At 48.3% G+C, this 25,504-nt stretch overlaps 25 non-coding genes across 25 annotated transcripts; all 25 read right to left on the reverse strand.

Moving 5' to 3' along the window:
- Positions 1 to 3,598: 3,598 nt before the first annotated feature.
- Positions 3,599 to 3,717, reverse strand: LOC148291366 (5S ribosomal RNA). The gene has a single exon (XR_015827052.1). It is a non-coding gene; the product is annotated as a 5S ribosomal RNA (ribosomal RNA).
- A 752-nt stretch (positions 3,718 to 4,469) lies between these two features.
- LOC148291367 (5S ribosomal RNA) lies at positions 4,470 to 4,585 on the reverse strand. Its single transcript, XR_015827084.1, has one exon. It is a non-coding gene; the product is annotated as a 5S ribosomal RNA (ribosomal RNA).
- A 753-nt stretch (positions 4,586 to 5,338) lies between these two features.
- On the reverse strand, positions 5,339 to 5,457 carry LOC148291368 (5S ribosomal RNA). Its single transcript, XR_015827053.1, has one exon. It is a non-coding gene; the product is annotated as a 5S ribosomal RNA (ribosomal RNA).
- Positions 5,458 to 6,209: 752 nt separating this feature from the next.
- On the reverse strand, positions 6,210 to 6,325 carry LOC148291369 (5S ribosomal RNA). The gene has a single exon (XR_015827085.1). It is a non-coding gene; the product is annotated as a 5S ribosomal RNA (ribosomal RNA).
- A 753-nt stretch (positions 6,326 to 7,078) lies between these two features.
- LOC148291370 (5S ribosomal RNA) lies at positions 7,079 to 7,197 on the reverse strand. Its single transcript, XR_015827054.1, has one exon. It is a non-coding gene; the product is annotated as a 5S ribosomal RNA (ribosomal RNA).
- A 752-nt stretch (positions 7,198 to 7,949) lies between these two features.
- On the reverse strand, positions 7,950 to 8,065 carry LOC148291371 (5S ribosomal RNA). Its single transcript, XR_015827086.1, has one exon. It is a non-coding gene; the product is annotated as a 5S ribosomal RNA (ribosomal RNA).
- A 753-nt stretch (positions 8,066 to 8,818) lies between these two features.
- LOC148291372 (5S ribosomal RNA) lies at positions 8,819 to 8,937 on the reverse strand. Its single transcript, XR_015826660.1, has one exon. It is a non-coding gene; the product is annotated as a 5S ribosomal RNA (ribosomal RNA).
- A 744-nt stretch (positions 8,938 to 9,681) lies between these two features.
- Positions 9,682 to 9,800, reverse strand: LOC148291373 (5S ribosomal RNA). The gene has a single exon (XR_015826782.1). It is a non-coding gene; the product is annotated as a 5S ribosomal RNA (ribosomal RNA).
- A 753-nt stretch (positions 9,801 to 10,553) lies between these two features.
- Positions 10,554 to 10,672, reverse strand: LOC148291374 (5S ribosomal RNA). The gene has a single exon (XR_015826783.1). It is a non-coding gene; the product is annotated as a 5S ribosomal RNA (ribosomal RNA).
- A 753-nt stretch (positions 10,673 to 11,425) lies between these two features.
- LOC148291375 (5S ribosomal RNA) lies at positions 11,426 to 11,544 on the reverse strand. Its single transcript, XR_015826661.1, has one exon. It is a non-coding gene; the product is annotated as a 5S ribosomal RNA (ribosomal RNA).
- A 753-nt stretch (positions 11,545 to 12,297) lies between these two features.
- Positions 12,298 to 12,416, reverse strand: LOC148291376 (5S ribosomal RNA). The gene has a single exon (XR_015827626.1). It is a non-coding gene; the product is annotated as a 5S ribosomal RNA (ribosomal RNA).
- A 753-nt stretch (positions 12,417 to 13,169) lies between these two features.
- Positions 13,170 to 13,288, reverse strand: LOC148291377 (5S ribosomal RNA). Its single transcript, XR_015827067.1, has one exon. It is a non-coding gene; the product is annotated as a 5S ribosomal RNA (ribosomal RNA).
- Positions 13,289 to 14,041: 753 nt separating this feature from the next.
- Positions 14,042 to 14,160, reverse strand: LOC148291378 (5S ribosomal RNA). Its single transcript, XR_015826837.1, has one exon. It is a non-coding gene; the product is annotated as a 5S ribosomal RNA (ribosomal RNA).
- A 626-nt stretch (positions 14,161 to 14,786) lies between these two features.
- On the reverse strand, positions 14,787 to 14,905 carry LOC148291379 (5S ribosomal RNA). Its single transcript, XR_015826980.1, has one exon. It is a non-coding gene; the product is annotated as a 5S ribosomal RNA (ribosomal RNA).
- A 753-nt stretch (positions 14,906 to 15,658) lies between these two features.
- LOC148291380 (5S ribosomal RNA) lies at positions 15,659 to 15,777 on the reverse strand. Its single transcript, XR_015827069.1, has one exon. It is a non-coding gene; the product is annotated as a 5S ribosomal RNA (ribosomal RNA).
- Positions 15,778 to 16,530: 753 nt separating this feature from the next.
- Positions 16,531 to 16,649, reverse strand: LOC148291381 (5S ribosomal RNA). The gene has a single exon (XR_015827071.1). It is a non-coding gene; the product is annotated as a 5S ribosomal RNA (ribosomal RNA).
- A 753-nt stretch (positions 16,650 to 17,402) lies between these two features.
- Positions 17,403 to 17,521, reverse strand: LOC148291382 (5S ribosomal RNA). The gene has a single exon (XR_015826848.1). It is a non-coding gene; the product is annotated as a 5S ribosomal RNA (ribosomal RNA).
- Positions 17,522 to 18,274: 753 nt separating this feature from the next.
- LOC148291383 (5S ribosomal RNA) lies at positions 18,275 to 18,393 on the reverse strand. Its single transcript, XR_015826859.1, has one exon. It is a non-coding gene; the product is annotated as a 5S ribosomal RNA (ribosomal RNA).
- Positions 18,394 to 19,121: 728 nt separating this feature from the next.
- On the reverse strand, positions 19,122 to 19,240 carry LOC148291384 (5S ribosomal RNA). Its single transcript, XR_015826844.1, has one exon. It is a non-coding gene; the product is annotated as a 5S ribosomal RNA (ribosomal RNA).
- A 753-nt stretch (positions 19,241 to 19,993) lies between these two features.
- On the reverse strand, positions 19,994 to 20,112 carry LOC148291385 (5S ribosomal RNA). Its single transcript, XR_015826870.1, has one exon. It is a non-coding gene; the product is annotated as a 5S ribosomal RNA (ribosomal RNA).
- Positions 20,113 to 20,865: 753 nt separating this feature from the next.
- On the reverse strand, positions 20,866 to 20,984 carry LOC148291386 (5S ribosomal RNA). Its single transcript, XR_015827029.1, has one exon. It is a non-coding gene; the product is annotated as a 5S ribosomal RNA (ribosomal RNA).
- A 1,056-nt stretch (positions 20,985 to 22,040) lies between these two features.
- LOC148291387 (5S ribosomal RNA) lies at positions 22,041 to 22,159 on the reverse strand. The gene has a single exon (XR_015826881.1). It is a non-coding gene; the product is annotated as a 5S ribosomal RNA (ribosomal RNA).
- A 753-nt stretch (positions 22,160 to 22,912) lies between these two features.
- Positions 22,913 to 23,031, reverse strand: LOC148291388 (5S ribosomal RNA). The gene has a single exon (XR_015826892.1). It is a non-coding gene; the product is annotated as a 5S ribosomal RNA (ribosomal RNA).
- A 754-nt stretch (positions 23,032 to 23,785) lies between these two features.
- On the reverse strand, positions 23,786 to 23,904 carry LOC148291389 (5S ribosomal RNA). Its single transcript, XR_015826903.1, has one exon. It is a non-coding gene; the product is annotated as a 5S ribosomal RNA (ribosomal RNA).
- A 753-nt stretch (positions 23,905 to 24,657) lies between these two features.
- Positions 24,658 to 24,776, reverse strand: LOC148291390 (5S ribosomal RNA). The gene has a single exon (XR_015826788.1). It is a non-coding gene; the product is annotated as a 5S ribosomal RNA (ribosomal RNA).
- Positions 24,777 to 25,504: the final 728 nt, after the last annotated feature.

Here is a 25,504-nt window from a genome sequence, read left to right on the forward strand (position 1 = left end):
ATTTAACTGTGCTCCACGCGGTCTCCGCTACCAATTTGGGCATGCGATTACTGGCGAGGACAAGGGAGTGTGCCGCGATGAGCGAGGAAATAGCTTCCTTGAAGGCTATGGTGGCGGACTTGCAGAAGCGGCTCTACTGTGCCAATCAGCACGTGGAAGCACTGCAGAGAAAAAATGAGGACCATGTGGAGCTGCTGCAGATTCTACAAGTGCGAGAAAATAGAGGCAAGCCATGATGATGATGAAGATGAAGAAGAAGAAGAAGAAGAAGAAGTTTTTTTTTTTTTTTTTTTTTTTTTTTGGGTTTGTTTTTTTGTTTTTAATGCAGCGTTTGAAATAAAAATGTGTTTTAACACTCAGAAATAAACTAACTAACCATACCACGTAAATAAATAAATAAACTAACATAACAAAACAAAAACAGAAACAAAACAAAAACAAAGACTCAACAGAAAAGAAAACAAAGAAAATAAAGAAAACTTAATTTAAAAACACACGAATATACAAGCAACTCACGGATGACCAGTTAAGGGCCTCAGAAAACACAGCCAGGGGATCCGGGAAGGTTGGAGGGGTCACAATGGTCCCGCTTAAAACCCAAACTTCTTAGACACCGAAGGTGTCGCCTAAAGAACTCCTAGACACTGTATTAACGGAAGTGCTCACTGGGGTTACCATAAGTCGGCTCATATGAAAAATCTTTTTTTTTTTTTTAATTTTAAAATTTTTAAGATAAGAAATAAAAACAAATTAAGATAAAATGAAACAACAAACCATAAATGAAAATGAACTAAGTACTATAAACAAACTCAAACAAACGATATAAATTATTGTACTAAAAGAAACAAACCAAGAAACCAAAGAAAAAAAAACAAACAGCACTTTCTATCACCTGTTTATCACCATTTGGACAGATTCGTTTCTATGTTTTTCAGCTTCGACCTCTGTTCAGTTTTTAGGCTATAACTTTCCAACCGTAAGTCTAAATTTTACGTTCTTTATATGGTTGGATTCAGCATAGAAAAACAAAGAACTCAACGCGGACCAAAAGGCAAAAACAACTACGAAAATAAACAGAATTCAAAGAAGAGAAAGGATTGAAATGCTCCCCCTTGAAGCGATTAGGTCGAGCATGGATGCACTTGGAGGTCGCGACTTCTCCCACTGCTCCACACTTCCCATTCTTATGATTGAGGTTGCCATCTCTCTCCATTTATTATTGAGCTATAATAAATTGCTAAAACAAACATAGAAAACTTGAAATAGAATTAAAGGATTAGGAAATAAAAACTAAAATGAAAAGGAAAATCAACACACATCCAATTCCATGTTTCAAAGCAACAAGCACCAATGGGTTGTGTAAGCTGGGACTTAAACCCAGTTCTCTTGCTTGTTGGGCAATTGTCCTTTTCTGTTGGACTACAAACACAACTTGTCCATTAACGTCATTAACTTTAAAACAAGAAATTGTCTAGTTAAGAAAAACAAATAAAATAAAGTAGGAAAGCCAAATAGAATCAAACAATGTTACCGATCCCCGGCAACGGCGCCAAAAACTTGTTACGTAGATACAGCTGCACCAAAATGGATTCAGTTGCATCCTCAACTTGTGATACTCGCAAGTGCACGAACCGTTGGTAGTATAGCATATGTAAGTGCGAGGTCGATTCCACAGGGATTGGTGATTGAATGATCCAATTTAGTTTCCCTACACAAAATAGAAACAAAAACAAAGAACATAAAACAAGGATGAAAGAAATAAGTAACTCAAGCAAATAAGTTCCCAAGTTCAATTTAGATTAATGGATTGATTCTAGCTAAAGTATGATTAAGCCATGGTGTGTGGTCATAACCTTGTGTTCCTAATTCCCTAATTTGATCATTTGTTGTCTAACCTAAAATTAAGCATTAGGAACCCATTAAGCATAGAAGAACAATTTAAACAACCAAGCATGTATCTAATCCCTGTTGTCGAATGTCCATACATACTCTTCCTATTCATAGTTCAATTCGAATTAAAGTATGGTGTCTACTCTTAATTCAAACCAAGATAGCTAACATGCAAGCCTAAATGGTGATCAATCATTCAAACTAGCATATTAACTTATAAGCATAATGAATAAGAACAAAAATCATAATTGAAACTTGGAAACTAATCAAACTTGAAACTAAAGAAAAGAATTTACATAACAATGAAAATTAAAGTAGAACTTGGAAAGACTTAAAGGAAAATTTCAGCACAAAGATCTCATTATAACAATTGAAAACTAGAAAGAGAAACTAAGAGAATTTGAGGGAGAGAAGGGAAGGGAGCTCTAGAGAAGTGTTTGAGAGCTCCCCCCCCTTGGGGTGTGTTTACAAGCTTAGAGAACTTCCCTATTTATAGGCCTAGGGGAAGTGAAAATCTGAATTCAATATGGCTAATGCATACAACACTTGTTTTATAAAATCTGAAATGGTTGATGCACTTGTATTAGAAAATCTAAATTGGGTGATGCACTTGTATTAGAAAATCTTGAATTGGTTGATGCACTTCACCAATAGATCCCACCAGCAGCCCTAGCTCATCTTCATGTCACCATGACCAAGCTTCCAACCAGAAATGATAGCTCATACCTAGCTCACCTTGACCAAGCATCCAACCAGCACATGCTGAGGTCAGCATGACCAGCAACTTCAAGGGCTTACAACTTGGGCTTCTCTTAATCAAATTAGGACTTTAAGCACTCGAAATTGAAGTTCAGAATGTCTTCTTTCCAGCCATATGTTATTTGGGCCAATCCAAGGTCGGAGGAAGAAGTTAAGGCCGAAACAAATTGCTAACTCATTTTCCGCGCTGATAAGATCCATCCTGAGCATGGTTCTGTGTTTGCTAGGTAACGGACTCCAGATTTATCCAATGGGGCTGAATTTTGGATATGTTATAGTACACACCAATTGGAACAACTTTCATGAAGAATGTGGCCTCATTCGAGCTATGTAGGTGGTTGAAACAAAGCTTGCAATATGACCTACGGAACTGGACTGGCAGGGGGCTGTAGCCAAAATGAGTTTGTCTTTAAGCTCTTCATCCATTCATCCAAATTAGGCCTTAACATGCTTGAATTGCATGAATTATGCTCTCTAAAGCCATCATTATTACCTAAAGCTCAATGAACTGAAAGATAAACACAAAAAGGATTAAAAGCACAAGTTTAACTCAAAAACATAACCAAATCATAAGCTAGAAGGGTACAAAATGATATACAATTATGAACCGATCAGGCTCCGACCTCAGAATTGGGCCTACGAACCGTCGATTCGAAGGCAATGGCGTCGCGAGTAAAACTCATTGCGGTGCCATGAGTCGTGGGCTTTTTCGGGCATCCGACGTCGTTTACTAGCCCGAAATCCAATTTTTGAAGTTTTTGGCAACTGTGTTATTTTCCTATTTTAATTCCTTCGTTAATCCTAGGCTTTCTAGGAGTATTTAATCATAGTGTGCCCCGATTGTCACGCTGCGCCAAGGGGTCGTGTTAAAACAAAGACATCCAGATGAATAAGATGACGGAAAGCAAACGCCCACGACAATTTAAACGTCAACAAGGCAAAAAAAGAAGGGATGCAACACGAGGACTTCCCAGGAGGTCACCCATCCTAGTACTACTCTAGCCCAAACTCGCTTAACTTCGGAGTTCTGATGGGATCCGGTGCATGTGAGTTGGTGTGATCGCATCCGTTAGCTTATAACGCCTAAAAGTATATAAGCCACGTTTGAGCCATGCCATATGACCATGGGTTGGCTATCCAACGCCCCCCCGCATGAAATGGCATGGCCTGTCAAGCCTTGTCATCGCCACCCTTACCATGTGTCGCGCGCAGGCCTGCCGAACTGCCGGTTCCGATCGGCTGTGGGGCCTACCTTACGATAATTGAACCAAAACAAAAAAAACAAAAAAACTGACAACGTTAAGAACAACCCCAATAATTTCGGCAGTGGGCGTCGAGTCCTGTTGTTTTTTCGCTTTCGTTCGTTTGCGGTGCCCGGTTAATTGGAGACGAGCTCCACGGGGTGATGTAGGACAGATTGCGTAAGTTATTGGAGAGGAGCTGGACCGACGCGCGTGCAACGGCAAATCGGGCAAACCGCTGATCTGGGCTCCGACCTCAGAATTGGGCCCACGAACCGTCGATTCGAAGGCAACGGCGTCGCGAGTAAAACTCATTGCGTTGCCATGAGTCGTGGGCTTTTTCGGGCATCCGACGTCGTTTACTAGCCCGAAATCCAGTTTTTGAAGTTTTTGGTAACTGTGTTATTTTCCTATTTTAATTCCTTCGTCAATCCTAGGCTTTCTAGGAGTATTTAATCATAGTGTGCCCCGATTGTCACGCTGCGCCAAGGGGTCGTGATAAAAAAAAGACATCCAGATGAATAAGATGACGGAAAGCAAACCCACGACAATTGAAACGTCAACAAGGCAAAAAAAGAAGGGATGCAACACGAGGACTTCCCAGGAGGTCACCCATCCTAGTACGCTCGCCCAAACTCGCTTAACTTCGGAGTTCTGATGGGATCCGGTGCATGTGAGTTGGTATGATCGCATCCGTTAGCTTATAACGCCTAAAAGTATATAAGCCACGTTTGAGCCATGCCATATGACCATGGGTTGGATATCCAACGCCCCCCGCATGAAATGGCATGGCCTGTCAAGCCTTGTCGTCGCCACCCCTACCACGTGTCGCGCGCAGGCCTGCCGAACTGCCGGTTCCGATCGGCTGTGGTGCCTACCTTACGATAATTGAACCAAAACAAAAAAAACAAAAAAACTAACAACGTTAAGAACAACCCCAATAATTTCGGCAGTGGGCGTCGAGTCCTGCTGTTTTTTCGCTTTCGTTCGTTTGCGGTGCCCGGTTAATTGGAGACGAGCTCCACGGGGTGATGTAGGACAGATGGCGTAAGTTATTGGAGAGGAGCTGGACCGACGCGCGTGCAACGGCAAATCGGGCAAACCGCTGATCTGGGCTCCGACCTCAGAATTGGGCCCACGAACCGTCGATTCGAAGGCAACGGCGTCGCAAGCAAAACTCATTGCATTGCCATGAGTCGTGGGCTTTTTCGGGCATCCGACGTCGTTTACTAGCCCGAAATCCAGTTTTTGAAGTTTTTGGTAACTGTGTTATTTTCCTATTTTAATTCCTTCGTTAATCCTAGGCTTTCTAGGAGTATTTAATCATAGTGTGCCCCGATTGTCACGCTGCGCCAAGGGGTCGTGTTAAAACAAAGACATCCAGATGAATAAGATGACGGAAAGCAAACGCCCACGACAATTTAAACGTCAACAAGGCAAAAAAAGAAGGGATGCAACACGAGGACTTCCCAGGAGGTCACCCATCCTAGTACTACTCTAGCCCAAACTCGCTTAACTTCGGAGTTCTGATGGGATCCGGTGCATGTGAGTTGGTGTGATCGCATCCGTTAGCTTATAACGCCTAAAAGTATATAAGCCACGTTTGAGCCATGCCATATGACCATGGGTTGGCTATCCAACGCCCCCCCGCATGAAATGGCATGGCCTGTCAAGCCTTGTCATCGCCACCCTTACCATGTGTCGCGCGCAGGCCTGCCGAACTGCCGGTTCCGATCGGCTGTGGGGCCTACCTTACGATAATTGAACCAAAACAAAAAAAACAAAAAAACTGACAACGTTAAGAACAACCCCAATAATTTCGGCAGTGGGCGTCGAGTCCTGTTGTTTTTTCGCTTTCGTTCGTTTGCGGTGCCCGGTTAATTGGAGACGAGCTCCACGGGGTGATGTAGGACAGATTGCGTAAGTTATTGGAAAGGAGCTGGACCGACGCGCGTGCAACGGCAAATCGGGCAAACCGCTGATCTGGGCTCCGACCTCAGAATTGGGCCCACGAACCGTCGATTCGAAGGCAACGGCGTCGCGAGTAAAACTCATTGCGTTGCCATGAGTCGTGGGCTTTTTCGGGCATCCGACGTCGTTTACTAGCCCGAAATCCAGTTTTTGAAGTTTTTGGTAACTGTGTTATTTTCCTATTTTAATTCCTTCGTCAATCCTAGGCTTTCTAGGAGTATTTAATCATAGTGTGCCCCGATTGTCACGCTGCGCCAAGGGGTCGTGATAAAAAAAAGACATCCAGATGAATAAGATGACGGAAAGCAAACCCACGACAATTGAAACGTCAACAAGGCAAAAAAAGAAGGGATGCAACACGAGGACTTCCCAGGAGGTCACCCATCCTAGTACGCTCGCCCAAACTCGCTTAACTTCGGAGTTCTGATGGGATCCGGTGCATGTGAGTTGGTATGATCGCATCCGTTAGCTTATAACGCCTAAAAGTATATAAGCCACGTTTGAGCCATGCCATATGACCATGGGTTGGATATCCAACGCCCCCCGCATGAAATGGCATGGCCTGTCAAGCCTTGTCGTCGCCACCCCTACCACGTGTCGCGCGCAGGCCTGCCGAACTGCCGGTTCCGATCGGCTGTGGTGCCTACCTTACGATAATTGAACCAAAACAAAAAAAACAAAAAAACTAACAACGTTAAGAACAACCCCAATAATTTCGGCAGTGGGCGTCGAGTCCTGCTGTTTTTTCGCTTTCGTTCGTTTGCGGTGCCCGGTTAATTGGAGACGAGCTCCACGGGGTGATGTAGGACAGATGGCGTAAGTTATTGGAGAGGAGCTGGACCGACGCGCGTGCAACGGCAAATCGGGCAAACCGCTGATCTGGGCTCCGACCTCAGAATTGGGCCCACGAACCGTCGATTCGAAGGCAACGGCGTCGCAAGCAAAACTCATTGCATTGCCATGAGTCGTGGGCTTTTTCGGGCATCCGACGTCGTTTACTAGCCCGAAATCCAGTTTTTGAAGTTTTTGGTAACTGTGTTATTTTCCTATTTTAATTCCTTCGTTAATCCTAGGCTTTCTAGGAGTATTTAATCATAGTGTGCCCCGATTGTCACGCTGCGCCAAGGGGTCGTGTTAAAACAAAGACATCCAGATGAATAAGATGACGGAAAGCAAACGCCCACGACAATTTAAACGTCAACAAGGCAAAAAAAGAAGGGATGCAACACGAGGACTTCCCAGGAGGTCACCCATCCTAGTACTACTCTAGCCCAAACTCGCTTAACTTCGGAGTTCTGATGGGATCCGGTGCATGTGAGTTGGTGTGATCGCATCCGTTAGCTTATAACGCCTAAAAGTATATAAGCCACGTTTGAGCCATGCCATATGACCATGGGTTGGCTATCCAACGCCCCCCCGCATGAAATGGCATGGCCTGTCAAGCCTTGTCATCGCCACCCTTACCATGTGTCGCGCGCAGGCCTGCCGAACTGCCGGTTCCGATCGGCTGTGGGGCCTACCTTACGATAATTGAACCAAAACAAAAAAAACAAAAAAACTGACAACGTTAAGAACAACCCCAATAATTTCGGCAGTGGGCGTCGAGTCCTGTTGTTTTTTCGCTTTCGTTCGTTTGCGGTGCCCGGTTAATTGGAGACGAGCTCCACGGGGTGATGTAGGACAGATTGCGTAAGTTATTGGAAAGGAGCTGGACCGACGCGCGTGCAACGGCAAATCGGGCAAACCGCTGATCTGGGCTCCGACCTCAGAATTGGGCCCACGAACCGTCGATTCGAAGGCAACGGCGTCGCGAGTAAAACTCATTGCGTTGCCATGAGTCGTGGGCTTTTTCGGGCATCCGACGTCGTTTACTAGCCCGAAATCCAGTTTTTGAAGTTTTTGGTAACTGTGTTATTTTCCTATTTTAATTCCTTCGTCAATCCTAGGCTTTCTAGGAGTATTTAATCATAGTGTGCCCCGATTGTCACGCTGCGCCAAGGGGTCGTGATAAAAAAAAGACATCCAGATGAATAAGATGACGGAAAGCAAACCCACGACAATTGAAACGTCAACAAGGCAAAAAAAGAAGGGATGCAACACGAGGACTTCCCAGGAGGTCACCCATCCTAGTACGCTCGCCCAAACTCGCTTAACTTCGGAGTTCTGATGGGATCCGGTGCATGTGAGTTGGTATGATCGCATCCGTTAGCTTATAACGCCTAAAAGTATATAAGCCACGTTTGAGCCATGCCATATGACCATGGGTTGGATATCCAACGCCCCCCGCATGAAATGGCATGGCCTGTCAAGCCTTGTCGTCGCCACCCCTACCACGTGTCGCGCGCAGGCCTGCCGAACTGCCGGTTCCGATCGGCTGTGGTGCCTACCTTACGATAATTGAACCAAAACAAAAAAAACAAAAAAACTAACAACGTTAAGAACAACCCCAATAATTTCGGCAGTGGGCGTCGAGTCCTGCTGTTTTTTCGCTTTCGTTCGTTTGCGGTGCCCGGTTAATTGGAGACGAGCTCCACGGGGTGATGTAGGACAGATGGCGTAAGTTATTGGAGAGGAGCTGGACCGACGCGCGTGCAACGGCAAATCGGGCAAACCGCTGATCTGGGCTCCGACCTCAGAATTGGGCCCACGAACCGTCGATTCGAAGGCAACGGCGTCGCAAGCAAAACTCATCGCATTGCCATGAGTCGTGGGCTTTTTCGGGCATCCGACGTCGTTTACTAGCCCGAAATCCAGTTTTTGAAGTTTTTGGTAACTGTGTTATTTTCCTATTTTAATTCCTTCGTTAATCCTAGGCTTTCTAGGAGTATTTAATCATAGTGTGCCCCGATTGTCACGCTGCGCCAAGGGGTCGTGATAAAACAAAGACATCCAGATGAATAAGATGACGGAAAGCAAACGCCCACGACAATTGAAACGTCAACAAGGCAAAAAAAGAAGGGATGCAACACGAGGACTTCCCGGGAGGTCACCCATCCTAGTACTACTCTCGCCCAAACTCGCTTAACTTCGGAGTTCTGATGGGATCCGGTGCATGTGAGTTGGTATGATCGCATCCGTTAGCTTATAACGCCTAAAAGTATATAAGCCACGTTTGAGCCATGCCATATGACCATGGGTTGGCTATCCAACGCCCCCCGCATGAAATGGCATGGCCTGTCAAGCCTTGTCGTCGCCACCCCTACCACGTGTCGCGCGCAGGCCTGCCGAACTGCCGGTTCCGATCGGCTGTGGGGCCTACCTTACGATAATTGAACCAAAACAAAAAAACTGACAACGTTAAGAACAACCCCAATAATTTCGGCAGTGGGCGTCGAGTCCTGCTGTTTTTTCGCTTTCGTTCGTTTGCGGTGCCCGGTTAATTGGAGACGAGCTCCACGGGGTGATGTAGGACAGATGGCGTAAGTTATTGGAGAGGAGCTGGACCGACGCGCGTGCAACGGCAAATCAGGCAAACCGCTGATCTGGGCTCCGACCTCAGAATTGGGCCCACGAACCGTCGATTCGAAGGCAACGGCGTCGCGAGCAAAACTCATTGCGTTGCCATGAGTCGTGGGCTTTTTCGGGCATCCGACGTCGTTTACTAGCCCGAAATCCAGTTTTTGAAGTTTTTGGTAACTGTGTTATTTTCCTATTTTAATTCCTTCGTTAATCCTAGGCTTTCTAGGAGTATTTAATCATAGTGTGCCCCGATTGTCACGCTGCGCCAAGGGGTCGTGATAAAACAAAGACATCCAGATGAATAAGATGACGGAAAGCAAACGCCCACGACAATTGAAACGTCAACAAGGCAAAAAAAGAAGGGATGCAACACGAGGACTTCCCGGGAGGTCACCCATTCTAGTACTACTCTCGCCCAAACTCGCTTAACTTCGGAGTTCTGATGGGATCCGGTGCATGTGAGTTGGTATGATCGCATCCGTTAGCTTATAACGCCTAAAAGTATATAAGCCACGTTTGAGCCATGCCATATGACCATGGGTTGGATATCCAACGCCCCCCGCATGAAATGGCATGGCCTGTCAAGCCTTGTCGTCGCCACCCCTACCACGTGTCGCGCGCAGGACTGCCGAACTGCCGGTTCCGATCGGCTGTGGGGCCTACCTTACGATAATTGAACCAAAACAAAAAAAACAAAAAAACTGACAACGTTAAGAACAACCCCAATAATTTCGGCAGTGGGCGTCGAGTCCTGCTGTTTTTTCGCTTTCGTTCGTTTGCGGTGCCCGGTTAATTGGAGACGAGCTCCACGGGGTGATGTAGGACAGATGGCGTAAGTTATTGGAGAGGAGCTGGACCGACGCGCGTGCAACGGCAAATCGGGCAAACCGCTGATCTGGGCTCCGACCTCAGAATTGGGCCCACGAACCGTCGATTCGAAGGCAACGGCGTCGCGAGTAAAACTCACTGCGTTGCCATGAGTCGTGGGCTTTTTCGGGCATCCGACGTCGTTTACTAGCCCGAAATCCAGTTTTTGAAGTTTTTGGTAACTGTGTTATTTTCCTATTTTAATTCCTTCGTTAATCCTAGGCTTTCTAGGCGTATTTAATCATAGTGTGCCCCGATTGTCACGCTGCGCCAAGGGGTCGTGGTAAAACAAAGACATCCAGATGAATAAGATGACGGAAAGCAAACGCCCACGACAATTGTAACGTCAACAAGGCAAAAAAAGAAGGGATGCAACACGAGGACTTCCCGGGAGGTCACCCATTCTAGTACTACTCTCGCCCAAACTCGCTTAACTTCGGAGTTCTGATGGGATCCGGTGCATGTGAGTTGGTATGATCGCATCCGTTAGCTTATAACGCCTAAAAGTATATAAGCCACGTTTGAGCCATGCCATATGACCATGGGTTGGATATCCAACGCCCCCCGCATGAAATGGCATGGCCTGTCAAGCCTTGTCGTCGCCACCCCTACCACGTGTCGCGCGCAGGACTGCCGAACTGTCGGTTCCGATCGGCTGTGGGGCCTACCTTACGATAATTGAACCAAAACAAAAAAAACAAAAAAACTGACAACGTTAAGAACAACCCCAATAATTTCGGCAGTGGGCGTCGAGTCCTGCTGTTTTTTCGCTTTCGTTCGTTTGCGGTGCCCGGTTAATTGGAGACGAGCTCCACGGGGTGATGTAGGACAGATGGCGTAAGTTATTGGAGAGGAGCTGGACCGACGCGCGTGCAACGGCAAATCGGGCAAACCGCTGATCTGGGCTCCGACCTCAGAATTGGGCCCACGAACCGTCGATTCGAAGGCAACGGCGTCGCGAGCAAAACTCATTGCATCGCCATGAGTCGTGGGCTTTTTCGGGCATCCGACGTCGTTTACTAGCCCGAAATCCAGTTTTTGAAGTTTTTGGTAACTGTGTTATTTTCCTATTTTAATTCCTTCGTTAATCCTAGGCTTTCTAGGAGTATTTAATCATAGTGTGCCCCGATTGTCACGCTGCGCCAAGGGGTCGTGATAAAACAAAGACATCCAGATGAATAAGATGACGGAAAGCAAACGCCCACGACAATTGAAACGTCAACAAGGCAAAAAAAGAAGGGATGCAACACGAGGACTTCCCGGGAGGTCACCCATCCTAGTACTACTCTCGCCCAAACTCGCTTAACTTCGGAGTTCTGATGGGATCCGGTGCATGTGAGTTGGTATGATCGCATCCGTTAGCTTATAACGCCTAAAAGTATATAAGCCACGTTTGAGCCATGCCATATGACCATGGGTTGGCTATCCAACGCCCCCCGCATGAAATGGCATGGTCTGTCAAGCCTTGCCGTCGCCACCCCTACCACGTGTCGCGCGCAGGCCTGCCGAACTGCCGGTTCCGATCGGCTGTGGGGCCTACCTTACGATAATTGAACCAAAACAAAAAAAACAAAAAAACTGACAACGTTAAGAACAACCCCAATAACTTCGGCAGTGGGCGTCGAGTCCTGCTGTTTTTTCGCTTTCGTTCGTTTGCGGTGCCCGGTTAATTGGAGACGAGCTCCACGGGGTGATGTAGGACAGATGGCGTAAGTTATTGGAGAGGAGCTGGACCGACGCGCGTGCAACGGCAAATCGGGCAAACCGCTGATCTGGGCTCCGACCTCAGAATTGGGCCCACGAACCGTCGATTCGAAGGCAACGGCGTCGCGAGTAAAACTCATTGCGTTGCCATGAGTCGTGGGCTTTTTCGGGCATCCGACGTCGTTTACTAGCCCGAAATCCAGTTTTTGAAGTTTTTGGTAACTGTATTATTTTCCTATTTTAATTCCTTCGTAAATCCTAGGCTTTCTACGAGTATTTAATCATAGTGTGCCCCGATTGTCACGCTGCGCCAAGGGGTCGTGATAAAACAAAGACATCCAGATGAATAAGATGACGGAAAGCAAACGCCCACGACAATTGAAACGTCAACAAGGCAAAAAAAGAAGGGATGCAACACGAGGACTTCCCAGGAGGTCACCCATCCTAGTACTACTCTCGCCCAGACTCGCTTAACTTCGGAGTTCTGATGGGATCCGGTGCATGTGAGTTGGTATGATCGCATCCGTTAGCTTATAACGCCTAAAAGTATATAAGCCATGTTTGAGCCATGCCATATGACCATGGGTTGGCTATCCAACGCCCCCCGCATGAAATGGCATGGCCTGTCAAGCCTTGCCGTCGCCACCCCTACCACGTGTCGCGCGCAGGCCTGCCGAACTGCCGGTTCCAATCGGCTGTGGGGTCTACCTTACGATAATTGAACCAAAACAAAAAAAACAAAAAAACTGACAACGTTAAGAACAACCCCAATAATTTCGGCAGTGGGCGTCGAGTCCTGTTTTTTTTTCGCTTTCGTTCGTTTGCGGTGCCCGGTTAATTGGAGACGAGCTCCACGGGGTGATGTAGGACAGATGGCGTAAGTTATTGGAGAGGAGCTGGACCGACGCGCGTGCAACGGCAAATCGGGCAAACCGCTGATCTGGGCTCCGACCTCAGAATTGGGCCCACGAACCGTCGATTCGAAGGCAACGGCGTCGCGAGTAAAACTCATTGCGTTGCCATGAGTCGTGGGCTTTTTCGGGCATCCGACGTCGTTTACTAGCCCGAAATCCAGTTTTTGAAGTTTTTGGTAACTGTATTATTTTCCTATTTTAATTCCTTCGTAAATCCTAGGCTTTCTAGGAGTATTTAATCGTAGTGTGCCCCGATTGTCACGCTGCGCCAAGGGGTCGTGATAAAACAAAGACATCCAGATGAATAAGATGACGGAAAGCAAACGCCCACGACAATTGAAACGTCAACAAGGCAAAAAAAGAAGGGATGCAACACGAGGACTTCCCAGGAGGTCACCCATCCTAGTACTACTCTAGCCCAAACTCGCTTAACTTCGAAGTTCTGATGGGATCCGGTGCATGTGAGTTGGTATGATCGCATCCGTTAGCTTATAACGCCTAAAAGTCTATAAGCCACGTTTGAGCCATGCCATATGACCATGGGTTGGCTATCCAACGCCCCCCGCATGAAATGGCATGGCCTGTCAAGCCTTGCCGTCGCCACCCCTACCACGTGTCGCGCGCAGGCCTGCCGAACTGCCGGTTCCGATCGGCTGTGGGGCCTACCTTACGATAATTGAACCAAAACAAAAAAAACAAAAAAACTGACAACGTTAAGAACAACCCCAATAATTTCGGCAGTGGGCGTCGAGTCCTGCTGTTTTTTCGCTTTCGTTCGTTTGCGGTGCCCGGTTAATTGGAGACGAGCTCCACGGGGTGATGTAGGACAGATGGCGTAAGTTATTGGAGAGGAGCTGGACCGACGCGCGTGCAACGGCAAATCGGGCAAACCGCTGATCTGGGCTCCGACCTCAGAATTGGGCCCACGAACCGTCGATTCGAAGGCAACGGCGTCGCGAGTAAAACTCATTGCGTTGCCATGAGTCGTGGGCTTTTTCGGGCATCCGACGTCGTTTACTAGCCCGAAATCCAGTTTTTGAAGTTTTTGGTAACTGTATTATTTTCCTATTTTAATTCCTTCGTAAATCCTAGGCTTTCTAGGAGTATTTAATCATAGTGTGCCCCGATTGTCACGCTGCGCCAAGGGGTCGTGATAAAACAAAGACATCCAGATGAATAAGATGACGGAAAGCAAACGCCCACGACAATTGAAACGTCAACAAGGCAAAAAAAGAAGGGATGCAACACGAGGACTTCCCAGGAGGTCACCCATCCTAGTACTACTCTCGCCCAAACTCGCTTAACTTCGGAGTTCTGATGGGATCCGGTGCATGTGAGTTGGTATGATCGCATCCGTTAGCTTATAACGCCTAAAAGTATATAAGCCACGTTTGAGCCATGCCATATGACCATGGGTTGGCTATCCAACGCCCCCCGCATGAAATGGCATGGCCTGTCAAGCCTTGCCGTCGCCACCCCTACCACGTGTCGCGCGCAGGCCTGCCGAACTGCCGGTTCCGATCGGCTGTGGGGCCTACCTTACGATAATTGAACCAAAACAAAAAAAACAAAAAAACTGACGACGTTAAGAACAACCCCAATAATTTCGGCAGTGGGCGTCGAGTCCTGCTGTTTTTTCGCTTTCGTTCGTTTGCGGTGCCCGGTTAATTGGAGACGAGCTCCACGGGGTGATGTAGGACAGATGGCGTAAGTTATTGGAGAGGAGCTGGACCGACGCGCGTGCAACGGCAAATCGGGCAAACCGCTGATCTGGGCTCCGACCTCAGAATTGGGCCCACGAACCGTCGATTCGAAGGCAACGGCGTCGCGAGTAAAACTCATTGCGTTGCCATGAGTCGTGGGCGTGCCCCAATTGTCACGCTGCGCCAAGGGGTCTTGATAAAACAAAGACATCCAGATGAATAAGATGACGGAAAGCAAACGCCCACGACAATTGAAACGTCAACAAGGCAAAAAAAGAAGGATGCAAAACGAGGACTTCCCAGGAGGTCACCCATCCTAGTACTACTCTCGCCCAAACTCGCTTAACTTCGGAGTTCTGATGGGATCCGGTGCATATGAGTTGGTATGATCGCCTCCGTTAGCTTATAACGCCTAAAAGTATATAAGCCACGTTTGAGCCATGCCATATGACCATGGGTTGGCTATCCAACGCCCCCCGCATGAAATGGCATGGCCTGTCAAGCCTTGTCGTCGCCACCCCTACCACGTGTCGCGCGCAGGCCTGCCGAACTGCCGGTTCCGATCGGCTGTGGGGCCTACCTTACGATAATTGAACCAAAACAAAAAAAACAAAAAAACTGACAACGTTAAGAACAACCCCAATAATTTCGGCAGTGGGCGTCGAGTCCTGCTGTTTTTTCGCTTTCGTTCGTTTGCGGTGCCCGGTTAATTGGAGACGAGCTCCACGGGGTGATGTAGGACAGATGGCGTAAGTTATTGGAGAGGAGCTGGACCGACTCGCGTGCAACGGCAAATCGGGCAAACCGCTGATCTGGGCTCCGACCTCAGAATTGGGCCCACGAACCGTCGATTCGGAGGCAACGGCGTCGCGAGTAAAACTCATTGCGTTGCCATGAGTCGTGGGCTTTTTCGGGCATCCGACGTCGTTTACTAGCCCGAAATCCAGTTTTTGAAGTTTTTGGTAACTGTGTTATTTTCCTATTTTAATTCCTTCGTTAATCCTAGGCTTTCTAGGAGTATTTAATCATAGTGTGGCCCGATTGTCACGCTGCGCCAAGGGGTCGTGATAAAACAAAGACATCCAGATGAATAAGATGACGGAAAGCAAACGCCCACGACAATTGAAACGTCAACAAGGCAAAAAAAGAAGGGATTCAACACGAGGACTTCCCAGGAGGTCACCCATCCTAGTACTACTCTCGCCCAAACTCGCTTCACTTCGGAGTTCTGATGGGATCCGGTGCATGTGAGTTGGTATGATCGCATCCGTTAGCTTATAACGCCTAAAAGTATATAAGCCACGTTTGAGCCATGCCATATGACCATGGGTTGGCTATCCAACGCCCCCCGCATGAAATGGCATGGCCTGTCAAGCCTTGTCGTCGCCACCCCTACCACGTGTCGCGCGCAGGCCTGCCGAACTGCCGGTTCCGATCGGCTGTGGGGCCTACCTTACGATAATTGAACCAAAACAAAAAAAACAAAAAAACTGACAACGTTAAGAACAACCCCAATAATTTCGGCAGTGGGCGTCGAGTCCTGCTGTTTTTTCGCTTTCGTTCGTTTGCGGTGCCCGGTTAATTGGAGACGAGCTCCACGGGGTGATGTAGGACAGATGGCGTAAGTTATTGGAGAGGAGCTGGACCGACTCGCGTGCAACGGCAAATCGGGCAAACCGCTGATCTGGGCTCCGACCTCAGAATTGGGCCCACGAACCGTCGATTCGGAGGCAACGGCGTCGCGAGTAAAACTCATTGCGTTGCCATGAGTCGTGGGCTTTTTCGGGCATCCGACGTCGTTTACTAGCCCGAAATCCAGTTTTTGAAGTTTTTGGTAACTGTGTTATTTTCCTATTTTAATTCCTTCGTTAATCCTAGGCTTTCTAGGAGTATTTAATCATAGTGTGGCCCGATTGTCACGCTGCGCCAAGGGGTCGTGATAAAACAAAGACATCCAGATGAATAAGATGACGGAAAGCAAACGCCCACGACAATTGAAACGTCAACAAGGCAAAAAAAGAAGGGATTCAACACGAGGACTTCCCAGGAGGTCACCCATCCTAGTACTACTCTCGCCCAAACTCGCTTCACTTCGGAGTTCTGATGGGATCCGGTGCATGTGAGTTGGTATGATCGCATCCGTTAGCTTATAACGCCTAAAAGTATATAAGCCACGTTTGAGCCATGCCATATGACCATGGGTTGGCTATCCAACGCCCCCCGCATGAAATGGCATGGCCTGTCAAGCCTTGTCGTCGCCACCCCTACCACGTGTCGCGCGCAGGCCTGCCGAACTGCCGGTTCCGATCGGCTGTGGGGCCTACCTTACGATAATTGAACCAAAACAAAAAAAACAAAAAAACTGACAACGTTAAGAACAACCCCAATAATTTCGGCAGTGGGCGTCGAGTCCTGCTGTTTTTTCGCTTTCGTTCGTTTGCGGTGCCCGGTTAATTGGAGACGAGCTCCACGGGGTGATGTAGGACAGATGGCGTAAGTTATTGGAGAGGAGCTGGACCGACGCGCGTGCAACGGCAAATCGGGCAAACCGCTGATGTGGGCTCCGACCTCAGAATTGGGCCCACGAACCGTCGATTCGGAGGCAACGGCGTCGCGAGTAAAACTCATTGCGTTGCCATGAGTCGTGGGCTTTTTCGGGCATCCGACGTCGTTTACTAGCCCGAGATCCAGTTTTTGAAGTTTTTGGTAACTGTGTTATTTTCCTATTTTAATTCCTTCGTTAATCCTAGGCTTTCTAGGAGTATTTAATCATAGTGTGCCCCGATTGTCACGCTGCGCCAAGGGGTCGTGATAAAACAAAGACATCCAGATGAATAAGATGACGGAAAGCAAACGCCCACGACAATTGAAACGTCAACAAGGCAAAAAAAGAAGGGATGCAACACGAGGACTTCCCAGGAGGTCACCCATCCTAGTACTACTCTCGCCCAAACTCGCTTAACTTCGGAGTTCTGATGGGATCCGGTGCATGTGAGTTGGTATGATCGCATCCGTTAGCTTATAACGCCTAAAAGTATATAAGCCACGTTTGAGCCATGCCATATGACCATGGGTTGGCTATCCAACGCCCCCCGCATGAAATGGCATGGCCTGTCAAGCCTTGTCGTCGCCACCCCTACCACGTGTCGCACGCAGGCCTGCCGAACTGCCAGTTCCGATCGGCTGTGGGGCCTACCTTACGATAATTGAACCAAAACAAAAAAAACAAAAAAACTGACAACGTTAAGAACAACCCCAATAATTTCGGCAGTGGGCGTCGAGTCCTGCTGTTTTTTCGCTTTCGTTCGTTTGCGGTGCCCGGTTAATTGGAGACGAGCTCCACGGGGTGATGTAGGACACATGGCGTAAGTTATTAAAGAGTTGCTGGACCGACGCGCGTGCAGCGGCAAATCGGGCAAACCGCTGATCTGGGCTCCGACCTCAGAATTGGGCCCACGAACCGTCGATTCGAAGGCAACGGCGTCGCGAGTAAAACTCATTGCGTTGCCATGAGTCGTGGGCTTTTTCGGGCATCCGAAGTCGTTTACTAGCCCGAAATCCAGTTTTTGAAGTTTTTGGTAACTGTGTTATTTTCCTATTTTAATTCCTTCGTTAATCCTAGGCTTTCTAGGAGTATTTAATCATAGTGTGCCCCGATTGTCACGCTGCGCCAAGGGTTCGTGATAAAACAAAGACATCCAGATGAATAAGATGACGGAAAGCAAACGCCCACGACAATTGAAACGTCAACAAGGCAAAAAAAGAAGGGATGCAACACGAGGACTTCCCAGGAGGTCACCCATCCTAGTACTACTCTCGCCCAAACTCGCTTAACTTCGGAGTTCTGATGGGATCCGGTGCATGTGAGTTGGTATGATCGCATCCGTTAGCTTATAACGCCTAAAAGTATATAAGCCACGTTTGAGCCATGCCATATGACCATGGGTTGGCTATCCAACGCCCCCCGCATGAAATGGCATGGCCTGTCAAGCCTTGTCGTCGCCACCCCTACCACGTGTCGCGCGCAGGCCTGCCGAACTGCCGGTTCCGATCGGCTGTGGGGCCTACCTTACGATAATTGAACCAAAACAAAAAAAACAAAAAAACTGACAACGTTAAGAACAACCCCAATAATTTCGGCAGTGGGCGTCGAGTCCTGCTGTTTTTTCGCTTTCATTCGTTTGCGGTGCCCGGTTAATTGGAGACGAGCTCCACGGGGTGATGTAGGACAGATGGCGTAAGTTATTGGAGAGGAGCTGGACCGACGCGGGTGCAACGGCAAATCGGGCAAACCGCTGATCTGGGCTCCGACCTCAGAATTGGGCCCACGAACCGTCGATTCGAAGGCAACGGCGTCGCGAGTAAAACTCATTGCGTTGCCATGAGTCGTGGGCTTTTTCGGGCATCCGACGTCGTTTACTAGCCCGAGATCCAGTTTTTGAAGTTTTTGGTAACTGTGTTATTTTCCTATTTTAATTCCTTCGTTAATCATAGTGTGCCCCGATTGTCACGCTGCGCCAAGGGGTCGTGATAAAACAAAGACATCCAGATGAATAAGATGACGGAAAGCAAACGCCCACGACAATTGAAACGTCAACAAGGCAAAAAAAGAAGGGATGCAACACGAGGACTTCCAAGGAGGTCACCCATCCTAGTACTACTCTCGCCCAAACTCGCTTAACTTCGGAGTTCTGATGGGATCCGGTGCATGTGAGTTGGTATGATCGCATCCGTTAGCTTATAACGCCTAAAAGTATATAAGCCACGTTTGAGCCATGCCATATGACCATGGGTTGGCTATCCAACGCCCCCCGCATGAAATGGCATGGCCTGTCAAGCCTTGTCTTCGCCACCATTACCATGTGTCGCGCGCAGGCCTGCCGAACTGCCGGTTCCGATCGGTTGTGGGGCCTACCTTACGATAATTGAACCAAAACAAAAAAAAAAAAAAAAATGACAACGTTAAGAACAACCCCAATAATTTCGGCAGTGGGCGTCGAGTCCTGTTGTTTTTTCGCTTTCGTTCGTTTGCGGTGCCCGGTTAATTGGAGAGGAGCTCCACGGGGTGATGTAGTACAGATGGCGTAAGTTATTGGAGAGGAGCTGGACCGACGCGCGTGCAACGGCAAATCGGGCAAACCGCTGATCTGGGCTCCAACCTCAGAATTGGGCCCACGAACCGTCGATTCGAAGGCAACGGCGTCGCGAGTAAAACTCATCGCGTTGCCATGAGTCGTGGGCTTTTTCGGGCATCCGACGTCGTTTACTAGCCCGAAATCCAGTTTTTGAAGTTTTTGGTAACTGTGTTATTTTCCTATTTTAATTCCTTCGTTAATCCTAGGCTTTCTAGGAGTATTTAATCATAGTTTGCCCCGATTGTCACGCTGCGCCAAGGGGTCGTGATAAAACAAAGACATCCAGATGAATAAGATGACGGAAAGCAAACGCCCACGACAATTGAAACGTCAACAAGGCAAAAAAAGAAGGGATGCAACACGAGGACTTCCCAGGAGGTCACCCATCCTAGTACTACTCTCGCCCAAACTCGCTTAACTTCGGAGTTCTGATGGGATCCGGTGCATGTGAGTTGGTATGATCGCATCCGTTAGCTTATAACGCCTAAAAGTATATAAGCCACGTTTGAGCCATGCCATATGACCATGGGTTGGCTATCCAACGCCCCCCTCATGAAATGGCATGGCCTGTCAAGCCTTGTCTTCGCCACCCCTACCATGTGTCGCGCGCAGGCCTGCCGAACTGCCGGTTCCGATCGGCTGTGGGGCCTACCTTACGATAATTGAACCAAAACAAAAAAAAAAAAAAAACTGACAACGTTAAGAACAACCCCAATAATTTCGGCAGTGGGCGTCGAGTCCTGTTGTTTTTTCGCTTTCGTTCGTTTGCGGTGCCCGGTTAATTGGAGAGGAGCTCCACGGGGTGATGTAGGACAGATGGCGTAAGTTATTGGAGAGGAGCTGGACCGACGCGCGTGCAACGGCAAATCGGGCAAACCGCTGATCTGGGCTCCGACCTTAGAATTGCGCCCACGAACCGTCGATTCGAAGGCAACGGCATCGCGAGTAAAACTCATTGCGTTGCCATGAGTCGTGGGCTTTTTCGGGCATCCAACGTCGTTTACTAGCCCGAAATCCAGTTTTTGAAGTTTTTGGTAACTGTGTTATTTTCCTATTTTAATTCCTTCGTCAATCCTAGGCTTTCTAGGAGTATTTAATCATAGTGTGCCCCGATTGTCACGCTGCGCCAAGGGGTCGTGATAAAACAAAGACATCCAGATGAATAAGATGACGGAAAGCAAACGCCCACGACAATTGAAACGTCAACAAGGCAAAAAAATAAGGGATGCAACACGAGGACTTCCCAGGAGGTCACCCATCCTAGTACTACTCTCGCCCAACCTCGGTTAACTTCGGAGTTCTGATGGGATCCGGTGCATGTGAGTTGGTATGATCGCATCCGTTAGCTTATAACGCCTAAAAGTATATAAGCCACGTTTGAGCCATGCCATATGACCATGGGTTGGCTATCCAACGCCCCCCGCATGAAATGGCATGGCCTGTCAAGCCTTGTCGTCGCCACCCCTACCATGTGTCGCGCGCAGGCCTGCCGAACTGCCGGTTCCGATCGGCTGTGGGGCCTACCTTACGATAATTGAACCAAAACAAAAAAAACAAAAAAACTGACAACGTTAAGAACAACCCCAATAATTTCGGCAGTGGGCTTCGAGTCCTGTTGTTTTTTCGCTTTCGTTCGTTTGCGGTGCCCGGTTAATTGGAGAGGAGCTCCACGGGGTGATGTAGGACAGATGGCGTAAGTTATTGGAGAGGAGCTGGACCGACGCGCGTGCAACGGCAAATCGGGCAAACCGCTGATCTGGGCTCCGACCTCAGAATTGGGCCCACGAACCGTCGATTCGAAGGCAACGGCGTCGCGAGTAAAACTCATTGCGGTGCCATGAGTCGTGGGCTTTTTCGGGCATCCGACGTCGTTTACTAGCCCGAAATCCAGTTTTTGAAGTTCTTGGTAACTGTGTTGTTTTCCGATTTTAATTCCTTCGTTAATCCTAGGCTTTCTAGGAGTATTTAATCATAGTGTGCCCCGATTGTCAAGCTGCGCCAAGGGGTCGTGATAAAACAAAGACATCCAGATGAATAAGATGACGGAAAGCAAACGCCCACGACAATTGAAACGTCAACAAGGCAAAAAAAGAAGGGATGCAACACGAGGACTTCCCAGGAGGTCACCCTTATTCATCTGGATGTCTTTGTTTTATCACGACCCCTTGGCGTCGTTTACTAGCCCGAAATCCAGTTTTTGAAGTTTTTGGTAACTGTGTTATTTTCCTATTTTAATTCCTTCGTCAATCCTAGGCTTTCTAGGAGTATTTAATCATAGTGTGCCCCGATTGTCACGCTGCGCCAAGGGGTCGTGATAAAACAAAGAGATCCAGATGAATAAGATGACGGAAAGCAAACGCCCACGACAATTGAAACGTCAACAAGGCAAAAAAAGAAGGGATGCAACACGAGGACTTCCCAGGAGGTCACCCATCCTAGTACTACTCTCGCCCAAACTCGCTTAACTTCGGAGTTCTGATGGGATCCGGTGCATGTGAGTTGGTATGATCGCATCCGTTAGCTTATAACGCCTACAAGTATATAAGCCACGTTTGAGCCATGCCATATGACCATGGGTTGGCTATCCAACGCCCCCCGCATGAAATGGCATGGCCTGTCAGGCCTTGTCGTCGCCACCCCTACCATGTGTCGCGCGCAGCCCTGCCGAACTGCCGGTTCCGATCGGCTGTGGGGCCTACCTTACGATAATTCAACCAAAACAAAAAAAACAAAAAAACTGACAACGTTAAGAACAACCCCAATAATTTCGGCAGTGGGCGTCGAGTCCTGTTGTTTTTTCGCTTTCGTTCGTTTGCGGTGCCCGGTTAATTGGAGACGAGCTCCACGGGGTGATGTAGGACAGATGGCGTAAGTTATTGGAGAGGAGCTGGACCGACGCGCGTGCAACGGCAAATCGGGCAAACCGCTGATCTGGGCTCCGACCTCAGAATTGGGCCCACGAACCGTCGATTCGAAGGCAACGGCGTCGCGAGTAAAACTCATTGCATTGCCATGAGTCGTGGACTTTTTCGGGCATCCGACGTCGTTTACTAGCCCGAAATCCAGTTTTTGAAGTTTTTGGTAACTGTGTTATTTTCCTATTTTAATTCCTTCGTTAATCCTAGGCTTTCTAGGAGTATTTAATCATAGTGTGCCCCGATTGTCACGCTGCGCCACGGGGTCGTGATAAAACAAAGACATCCAGATGAATAAGATGACGGAAAGCAAACGCCCACGACAATTGAAACGTCAACAAGGCAAAAATAGAAGGGATGCAACACGAGGACTTCCCAGGAGGTCACCCATCCTAGTACTACTCTCGCCCAAACTCGCTTAACTTCGGAGTTCTGATGGGATCCGGTGCATGTGAGTTGGTATGATCGCATCCGTTAGCTTATAACGCCTAAAAGTATATAAGCCACGTTTGAGCCATGCCATATGACCATGGGTTGGCTATCCAACGCCCCCCGCATGAAATGGCATGGCCCGTCAGGCCTTGTCGTCGCCACCCCTACCATGTGTCGCGCGAAGGCCTGCCGAACTGCCGGTTCCGATCGGCTGTGGGGCCTACCTTACGATAATTGAACCAAAACAAAAAAAAACAAAAAAACTGACAACGTTAAGAACAACCCCAATAATTTCGGCAGTGGGCGTCGAGTCCTGTTGTTTTTTCGCTTTCGTTCGTTTGCGGTGCCCGGTTAATTGGAGACGAGCTCCACGGGGTGATGTAGGACAGATGGCGTAAGTTATTGGAGAGGAGCTGGACCGACGCGCGTGCAACGGCAAATCGGGCAAACCGCTGATCTGGGCTCCGACCTCAGAATTGGGCCCACGAACCGTCGATTCGAAGGCAACGGCGTCGCGAGTAAAACTCATTGCATTGCCATGAGTCGTGGACTTTTTCGGGCATCCGACGTCGTTTACTAGCCCGAAATCCAGTTTTTGAAGTTTTTGGTAACTGTGTTATTTTCCTATTTTAATTCCTTCGTTAATCCTAGGCTTTCTAGGAGTATTTAATCATAGTGTGCCCCGATTGTCACGCTGCGCCACGGGGTCGTGATAAAACAAAGACATCCAGATGAATAAGATGACGGAAAGCAAACGCCCACGACAATTGAAACGTCAACAAGGCAAAAATAGAAGGGATGCAACACGAGGACTTCCCAGGAGGTCACCCATCCTAGTACTACTCTCGCCCAAACTCGCTTAACTTCGGAGTTCTGATGGGATCCGGTGCATGTGAGTTGGTATGATCGCATCCGTTAGCTTATAACGCCTAAAAGTATATAAGCCACGTTTGAGCCATGCCATATGACCATGGGTTGGCTATCCAACGCCCCCCGCATGAAATGGCATGGCCCGTTAGGCCTTGTCGTCGCCAACCCTACCATGTGTCGCGCGAAGGCCTGCCGAACTGCCGGTTCCGATCGGCTGTGGGGCCTACCTTACGATAATTGAACCAAAACAAAAAAAAACAAAAAAACTGACAACGTTAAGAACAACCCCAATAATTTCGGCAGTGGGCGTCGAGTCCTGTTGTTTTTTCTCTTTCGTTCGTTTTCGGTGCCCGGTTAATTGGAGACTAGCTCCACGGGGTGATGTAGGACAGATGGCGTAAGTTATTGGAGAGGAGCTGGACCGACGCGCGTGCAACGGCAAATCGGGCAAACCGCTGATCTGGCTCCGACCTCAGAATTGGGCCCACGAACCGTCGATTCGAAGGCAACGGCGTCGCGAGTAAAACTCATTGCAATGCCATGAGTCGTGGACTTTTTCGGGCATCCGACGTCGTTTACTAGCCCGAAATCCAGTTTTTGAAGGTTTTGGTAACTGTGTTATTTTCCTATTTTAATTCCTTCGTTAATCCTAGGCTTTCTAGGAGTATTTAATCATAGTGTGCCCCGATTGTCACGCTGCGCTACGGGGTCGTGATAAAACAAAGACATCCAGATGAATAAGATGACGGAAAGCAAACGCCCACGACAATTGAAACGTCAACAAGGCAAAAAAAGAAGGGATGCAACACGAGGACTTCCCAGGAGGTCACCCATCCTAGTACTACTCTCGCCCAAACTCGCTTAACTTCGGAGTTCTGATGGGATCCAGTGCATGTGAGTTGGTATGATCGCATCCGTTAGCTTATAACGCCTAAAAGTATATAAGCCAAGTTTGAGCCATGCCATATGACCATGGGTTGGCTATCCAACGCCCCCCGCATGAAATGGCATGGCCTGTCAGGCCTTGTCGTCCCCAAACCCTACCATATGTCGCGCGCAGGCCTGCCGAACTGCCGGTTCCGATCGGCTGTGGGGCCTACCTTACGATAATTGAACCAAAACAAAAAAAAACAAAAAAACTGACAACGTTAAGAACAACCCCAATAATTTCGGCAGTGGGCGTCGAGTCCTGTTGTTTTTTCGCTTTCGTTCGTTTGCGGTGCCCGATTAATTGGAGACGAGCTCCACGGGGTGATGTAGGACAGATGGTGTAAGTTATTGGAGAGGAGCTGGACCGACGCGCGTGCAACGGCAAATCGGGCAAACCGCTGATCTGGGCTCCGACCTCAGAATTGGGCCCACGAACCGTCGATTCGAAGGCAACGGCGTCGCGAGTAAAACTCATTGCAATGCCATGAGTCGTGGACTTTTTCGGGCATCCGACGTCGTTTACTAGCCCGAAATCCAGTTTTTGAAGGTTTTGGTAACTGTGTTATTTTCCTATTTTAATTCCTTCGTTAATCCTAGGCTTTCTAGGAGTATTTAATCATAGTGTGCCCCGATTGTCACGCTGCGCTACGGGGTCGTGATAAAACAAAGACATCCAGATGAATAAGATGACGGAAAGCAAACGCCCACGACAAT

The sequence above is a fragment of the Prunus avium genome, chromosome 8, assembly GCF_965620075.1.
Source record: "Prunus avium chromosome 8, drPruAviu1.hap1.1, whole genome shotgun sequence".
In the NCBI taxonomy this organism is placed as follows: domain Eukaryota; kingdom Viridiplantae; phylum Streptophyta; class Magnoliopsida; order Rosales; family Rosaceae; genus Prunus; species Prunus avium.